The sequence below is a fragment of the Cebus imitator genome, unplaced genomic scaffold, assembly GCF_001604975.1.
Source record: "Cebus imitator isolate Cc_AM_T3 unplaced genomic scaffold, Cebus_imitator-1.0 Scaffold217, whole genome shotgun sequence".
Classification (NCBI taxonomy): Eukaryota; Metazoa; Chordata; class Mammalia; order Primates; family Cebidae; genus Cebus; species Cebus imitator.
The window spans coordinates 3,012,615-3,020,162 of NW_016107532.1; positions in this window are offsets into that span (position 1 = coordinate 3,012,615).

A 7,548-nucleotide genomic window follows, 5' to 3' on the forward strand; every position below is an offset into this window, starting at 1 on the left:
AAAAAAAAAAAAAAAAACCAGTCAACTGATTTTTAACAATGCAAACAAAAACATAAAATGGGGAAAGGACACCCTATTCAACAAATGGCTGGGACAATTGGCAAGCCACATGTAGAAGAATGAAACTGGATTCTCAACTCTCGCCTTATACAAAAATCAGCTCAAGATGAATCAAACACTTAAATCTAAGATTTGAAACGATAAAAATGCTAGAAGATAATATGTGAAAAACTCTTCTAAACGTTGGCTTCAGCCAAGACTTCATGACCAAGAACCCAAAAGCAAACACAACAAAAGCAAAGATTAATAAATGGGACCTAGTTAAACTTATAGATGAGACAGCAAAAGAAATAATCAGCAGAGTAAATAGACAACTCACAGAGTGGGAGAAAATCTTCGCAAACTACACATCTGACAAAGGACACTTGTACACACATGTTTATAGCAGCACAATTCACAATTGCAAATATATGGAACAAGCTCTAATGCCCATCAATTAATGAGTGGCTAAAGAAAATGTTATATATATATGTGTGTGTGTATACACGTATATATGTATATGTATATGTGTATACATATATACGTATTATATACACAGACATAAGAGGTATATCTGTATATATATATGTATATATATATATGCACACATATATATCTAGATATGTGTGTGTGTGTATATATAGATATATATACGTATACACACACACCCACACACACCCTGGACTATTACTCATCCATAAAAAGGAACAAAATCATGGCCTTTGCAGCAACCTGGATGAAGTTGGAGACCATTATTCTAAGCAAAGTAACTCAGAAATGGAAAACCAAACATATGTTCTCACTTATAAGAGAACACAAAGGTATAAGAATGAACAATGGACTTTGGAGACTCTGGGGTAAGGCTGGGAGGGGGATGAGGGATAGAAGACTACGTACTCAATGGAGGCCGGGCGTGGTGGCTCACACCTGTGATCCCAGTACTTCGGAAGGCTGAGGCGGGCAGATCACAAGGTCAAGAGATTGAGACCATCCTCGCCAACATGGTGAAACCCCGTATCTACTAAAAATACAACAAAATTAGCTGGGTGTGGTGAGGTGCGCCTGTAGTCCCAGCTACTTGGGAGGCTGAGGCAGGAGAATCACTTGAACCCAGGAGGCAGAGGTTACCGTGAGCTGAGATCACGCTACTGCACTCCAGTCTGGAACCTGCCTCGAAAACCCAAAATGCTGGGATTAATGGGCCTGAGCCACCGCACCCAGCCAAGAAAAAAAAAAAAAAAAAAAACTACACAATGAGTACAGTGTACAAGCTCAGGTGAGGAGTGCACCAAAATCTCAGAAATCACCACTAAAGAATGTATCTGTGGCCAGGTGTGGTGGCTCATGCCTGTAATCCCAGCACTTTGGGAGGCCGAGGCAGGTGGATTGCCTGAGGTCAGGAGTTCAAGACCAGCCAGGCCAACATGGTGAAACCCAGTCTCTACTAAAAATACAAAAACAATTAGCCAGGCATGGTGCCAGGCACCTGTAATCCCAGCTACTCAGGAGGCTGAGGCAAGGGGACTGCTTGAACCAGGGAGGTGGAGGTTGCAGTCAGCCAAGATCTCGCCACTGCACTACAGCCTGGGTGAAAGAGCAAGACTCCATCTCAAAAAAAAAAAGAATGTATCCATGTAACCAAATACCACCTGCTCCCCAAAGCCTATTGAACTAATTTTTTTAAAGAACAGGAAACGATAACTCAGGGGGAAAAAGAAAAAGAAAATGGCAGAGCCAAGAAAATAACCCAGAAATTGGGGCCTAGCTCTCCCCACTGTTTCCTCTGTACAAGGGACAACCAGTTTCCAGATATCCCCGTCCCAACAGCCAGCCAACGCAGAGGTCCCTGTGACGAAAGCCAAGCAAGACCAGGCCTTGGGCAAGCAGCTGAACCTCTTTGCTCATTATTCCATAACTTTTTTTTTTTTGAGACAGTCTCACTCTGTCACCCAGGCTGGAATGCAGTGGCCCAATCTTGGCTCACTGTAACCTCCGCCTCCCGGATTCAAGCAATTCTCCTGCCTTAGCCTCCCGAGTAGTTGGAATTACAGACACGTGCCACCACACCCAGCTAATTTTTGTATTTTCAGTACAGACTGGGTTTTGCCATGTTGACCAGGCTGGTCTTGAACTCCCGACCTCAAGTAATCCTCCCGCCTCAGCCTCCCAAAGTGCTGGGATTACACGCTTGAGCCACTGAACCTGGTCATTATTCCATCACTGTTGATGGGAGGGCCAACTGCATGCTCAGCGCCAAGGGACAGAGAAGAATTAGACCCCAGACTGCCCAAAACGAGCTCACAACCTAGGAAAGGAGTATGAGGGGTCTCTGTTTGCCCTACGGCCACTGAGGGAAAAACACTGAGTCCAGATCTACTCCTGACATAATTCTACCTGGACAGCCACTGGTCAGGGGCAGAGACTCAGGGCTGCCCTCCTGGGTTGTTGAAGGAGGCAAAGTTGAAACCACTGGAAGGTGGGGCTCTCCAGGGAAAAGAACAATTCCAGGCATCCCATCTAATGACAGGAGCTGGGAGAACGTCTTCGCTGAGGTGCGGGAAGTGGCCGGGCTTGGTGGCTCAGGCCTGTAATCTCAGCACTTTGGGAGGCTGAGGTGGGCAGATCACCTGAGGTCAGGAGTTTTCGAGACCAGCCTGACCAACATGATGAAACCCTGCCTCTACTAAAAATACAAAAATAAGCCACACGTGCTGGTAGGTGCCTGTAATCCCAGCTACCTGGGAGGCTAAGGCAGGAGAATCACTTGAACCCAGGAGGCAGAGGCTGCAGTGAGCTGAGATCGCGCCACTGCACTCCAGCCTGGGCAATACGGTGAGACTCCATCTCAAAAAAAAAGAAAGAAAACGAAAGACCAGGACCAGCAGAATTTTCCTGACAAGCCACCACCGGCAAAGCTGGCTCCACGTGGGTCCACCTCTGTACCTCCCAGAGCAGCTGGCATTCTGTCATTTTTGATGAAGGAAATGGGTGGAGACTGGGGCAGCCAAGCCTGGCCTTCTGTGGTTTCGGGGAGAAAGGCGGGTGAGCCAGCCCATTGCCCTGAGAAGAGGTCAAGAGGATGAGGACTACGAAACCGACTGAGTTGGGCAATTAGGGTGTCCCCAGTGGCCTTCAAAAAAGAATACTTTCAATAGCAGCTGCTGAAATTTCAAAGGCAAGTTTGCAAGCGGGAGGGGAAGAAGGCAAGAGAGAGGGCAGAGCCTAAGCCAGGCATCAGGTTTTATTTTTATTTTGAGACAGTCTCACTCTTTCGCCAGGATGGAGTGCAGTGACGAAATCTCTGCTCACCAACCTCCGCCTCCTGGGTCCAAGTGATTCTCCTGCCTCAGCCTCCCAAGTAGCTGGGACTACAGGCGCGTGCCACCACGCCCGGCTAATTTTTGTGTTTTTACTAGAGATGGGGTTTCACCATGTTGGCCAGGATGATCTCGATCTCTTGACCTCATGATCTGCCTGCCTCAGCCTCCCAAAGTGCTGGGATTACAGGTGTGACTCACCGCACCCAGCCTAATGATGTCATTCTTAGCCTGTTTTGAAAATCTCATTTTTTGACAGACAACTCAGGGGTTAATCCTCAGAGGTTCAGAAGTTCCATGAATTCCTTAAAGTGGAGAACTCCACCCAGAGAATATAATACTGCTTATATTTGCACCAGGGAGGCATAGCCTGAATCTATGCATAAGGAAATACCAGACAAACCTCAAATAGGTGCATTCGATTAAAAGAAAAAAGGTGTGGGGGAGTCCTACTCTGAAAAAATGTCATGAAAGGTAAAAAAGATGAGGAATTGCTCTAGATTAAAGACCAGGCCAGGCACAGTGGCTCATGCCTGTAATCCCAGCACTTTGGGAGGCTGAGTCGGGCAGATCGCCTAATGCCAGAAGTTCGAGACCAGCCTGGCCAACATGGCGAAACCCCATCTCTACTGAAAATACAAAAATTAGCTGGGCATGGTGGCGCATACTTGTAACCCCAGCTACTTGGGAGGCTGAGGCAGGAGAATCGCTTGAACCCGGGAGGCGGAGGTTGCAGTGAGCCAAGATCATGCCACTGCACGCTAGTCTGGGCAACAAGAACAAAACTTGGTCTCAAAAAATAAAAAAGAAGCCTAAAGATCCGAATGTGGTGGCTCATGCCTGAAATCCCAGCACTTTGGGAAGCTGAGGCAGGAGGACTGCTTGAGCCTAGGAGTTCAAGACCAGCCTGGGCAACGTAGGGAGACCTCCGTCTCTACAAAAAATAGTAAAACAACTGGACACAGTGGCTCATGCCTGTAATCTCACCACTTTGGGAGGTTGAGGTAGGCAGATCAGCCTGGGCAACATAGTGAGATTTCATTTCTAAAAGAAGAAAATAAAAATTACCCAGGTGTGGTGGCATGCGGCTGTATTCCAGCTAGTCAAGAGGCTGAGGTGAGAGGCTCTCTTGAGCCCAGGAAGTAGAGGTTGCACTGAGCCGTGATCATGCCACTACACTCCAGCCTGGGTGACACACTGATACATTGTCTCGAAAACAAACAAACAAAAAACTAAAAAAAGAAAACATGGCCGGGTGCAGTGGCTCACGCCTGTAATCCCAGCACTTTGGGAGGCCGAGGAGGGCGGATCACAAGGTCAAGAGATCAAGATCACCCTGGCCAACCTGGTGAAACCCCGTCTCTACTGAAAATACAAAAATTAGCTGGGCGTGGTGGCAGACGCCTGTAATCTCAGCTACTTGGGAGGCTGAGGCAGAAGAATCGCTTGAATCTGGGAGGCGGAGGTTGCAGTGAGCCAAGATCGCACCACTGTACTCCAGCCTGGGCGACACAGAGTGAGACTCCGTCTCAAGAAAGGAAGGAAGGAAGGGAGGGAGGGAGGGAGGGAGGGAAAGAGAAGAGAGAAAGAAAGAACTACCCAAACCAGGAGCTCCCTAAAGTGAGTGGCTTCATGCTACTCTTTTTCCCCAGCGCTGGCCCTCGGTCAGTGTCCTTGTTGAACAGGGTAGTGTTAGGGGCACAGGTGGCGGCCGGAAGGGCAGAGGCCCTCGGCTTAGGGACATTCCTCAGCTCGCAACATTTTCTGATCCGACAGCTGGGGAGGCCGCAGAGCCAGGCCAGGAGTGACTCACCCTCGGAGCTACCAGGGCGGTGGAGGAGCCCTGCCCCGCAGAGACGGCCCCAGCCGGCAGGTGCCGCTGTTGAGCCAGCTCTGGTAGAACCTGCTGAGGCTCCGCCGGGCCCTGGAGCCGGTCAGCCCACGGTTTTCTGCCAGAACCCAGCCCACCAGGATCTGTGAGCAGCCTCACTATTCTTTGCCCCCATCTAGCCTCCGGCTCCCAGGCCCACAGCTTCCCTGCATTCCCGCCGCCATCACGGAAGCCCCAAGGCAACTCCTTGAGATAAAGCCAAGTGGAGGAGCGAAGGAAGGCAGGAAGAGGCTTCAGTCCTTGGCCCTAAAATCTAAGCTGCAAATTAATCCTCCCCCTTTATTCCACCCTATCTCCCTCTCTCCCTCCTCCCCCTCTCCCTCTCCTCCTCCTCCTTCTCCTCTTCCTCCTCCTTCTTCTCCTCATCTAGGCTTTCAAAACAAACACACACCTCCCCAGCCCATCCCCCAGCCTAGGTCTTTTTGTGGGAGTTGTGGGTCATAGATCCCAGTTCCTTCTGCTGGATCTGGAGATCAGGGTAGAGCTGGAGAAAGGGTGACAGGGTGCTCTGACACTGTTTCTTCCCTGTCTAGGAAGGAATTGCTCTTGCAGCCCCTCTGCAGTCGTGGGGGCTGGGGAGCTGGCCCTTTAGGCTCTCCCCTGACCTACTCAAACTCAGGATGAATAGGGCCTAAAGAGGTCATTTTGTCCATCCCCTGGCTCCAGAAAGGAACATAACCATGCAAAGTTCTTCCGATCCTACATACATTCACTAATTCCTTCAACAGCCCTTCACTGTTGTGCGAGTACTGATATGTGTGAGTACCAGGAGCTTTACCTAATGCTTAAAGCGCCTTAAATTCTCACTAGGACCATCAGAGATGGGTGCTCACTCTAAACTGACTTGTCCGAAGATCCAGTTCAATCCAGGGCTTCTCTGTGACTCCTTCCAACCCATGCAGTGGAATTCATCTCATTCAGCTTTGGGGCTGCCAGTGCACCTCAAATAATATCCCAGTTACTTGTCTCATTGGCTTCTAACGATTTGTCTTCATGAGACCCTCCCACACACCTCCATTACAAGACGGTGCCAGACCACAGCAACTAGGGAGAGTGAAGCCTGGAGTTTCTGCACTAGCCCTCACTATGTGGCCTTAAAGTTCCCTAACTTCGGCCAGGCGCAGTGGCTCACGCCTGTAATCCCAGCACTTTGGGAGGCCAAGGCGGGCAGATCACAAGGTCAGGAGTTCAAGACCAGCCTGGCCAATATGGGGAAACCCATCTCTACTAAAAATACAGAAATTAACCGGGCATGGTGGCAGGCGCTTGTAATCCCAGCTACTCGGGAGGCTGAGGCAAGAAAATCGCTTGAACCTCAGGAGGCAGAGGTTGCAGTGAGCCAAGATCATGCCACTGCACTCCAACCTGGGTGACAGAGCGAGACTCCATCTCAAAAAAGAAAAGAAAGAAAAGGAAGTTCCCTTCTTTGAGTTCAATTTCTTATCTGTAAACAGGGTTAATAGCAATACCTTCCTCATGGAGTTGATGTGCAGGTAAAATAAAAAGATGATATAAAGGCTGGGCGCAGTGGCTCATGACTATAATCCCAGTCCTTTGGGAGGCCAAGGCTGGCAGATCGCTTGAGATCAGTAGTTTGAGACCAGCCTGGCCAACATGGTGAAACCCCATCTACTAAAAATACAAAAATTAGCCAGGCATGGTGGCATGTGCCTGTAATCCCAGCTACTCGGGAGGCTGAGGCATGAGAATCACTTGAACCCAGCAGGCGGTGGTAACCGTGAGCCAAGAGCCAAGATTGTGTGATTGCACTCCAGCCTGGGTGACAGAACTAGACTCTGTCTCAACAACAACAACAACAGCAAAGCGGGGCTCGGATGGTTCTGGGTACAGATAGAGTTGTTTCTCTTTTTTTTTTTATTTGCTTCTTTCGTGAGTCAGGGTCTCACTCTTGTCCAGGGTGGAGTGCTATGGGAGGCCTCAGCTCACTGCAGTTTCTGCCTCCCAGGCTCAAGCAATCCTCCCACCTCAGCATCCCAAGCAGCTGGAACCACAGGCACGTGCCACTGTGCCCAGCTAATTTTTTGTATTTTGAGTAGAGACAGTGTTTCACCATGTTGCCCAGGCTGGTCTTGAACTCCTGGGCTCAAGTGATCTGCCCGCCTTGGCCCCTGAAAAGTGATGGGGCTGCAGGCGTGGGCCACCGTGCCTGGCCAGTTGTTTCTTCATTGGGTGTGGTTACACAGGTGTGTTGACTATGAACATTCATTAAGCTGTACACTTACTATTTATCTACTTTTTTGTATAAAGTTTTTACCTTTTTTTTTTTTTTTTTTTTTTTTT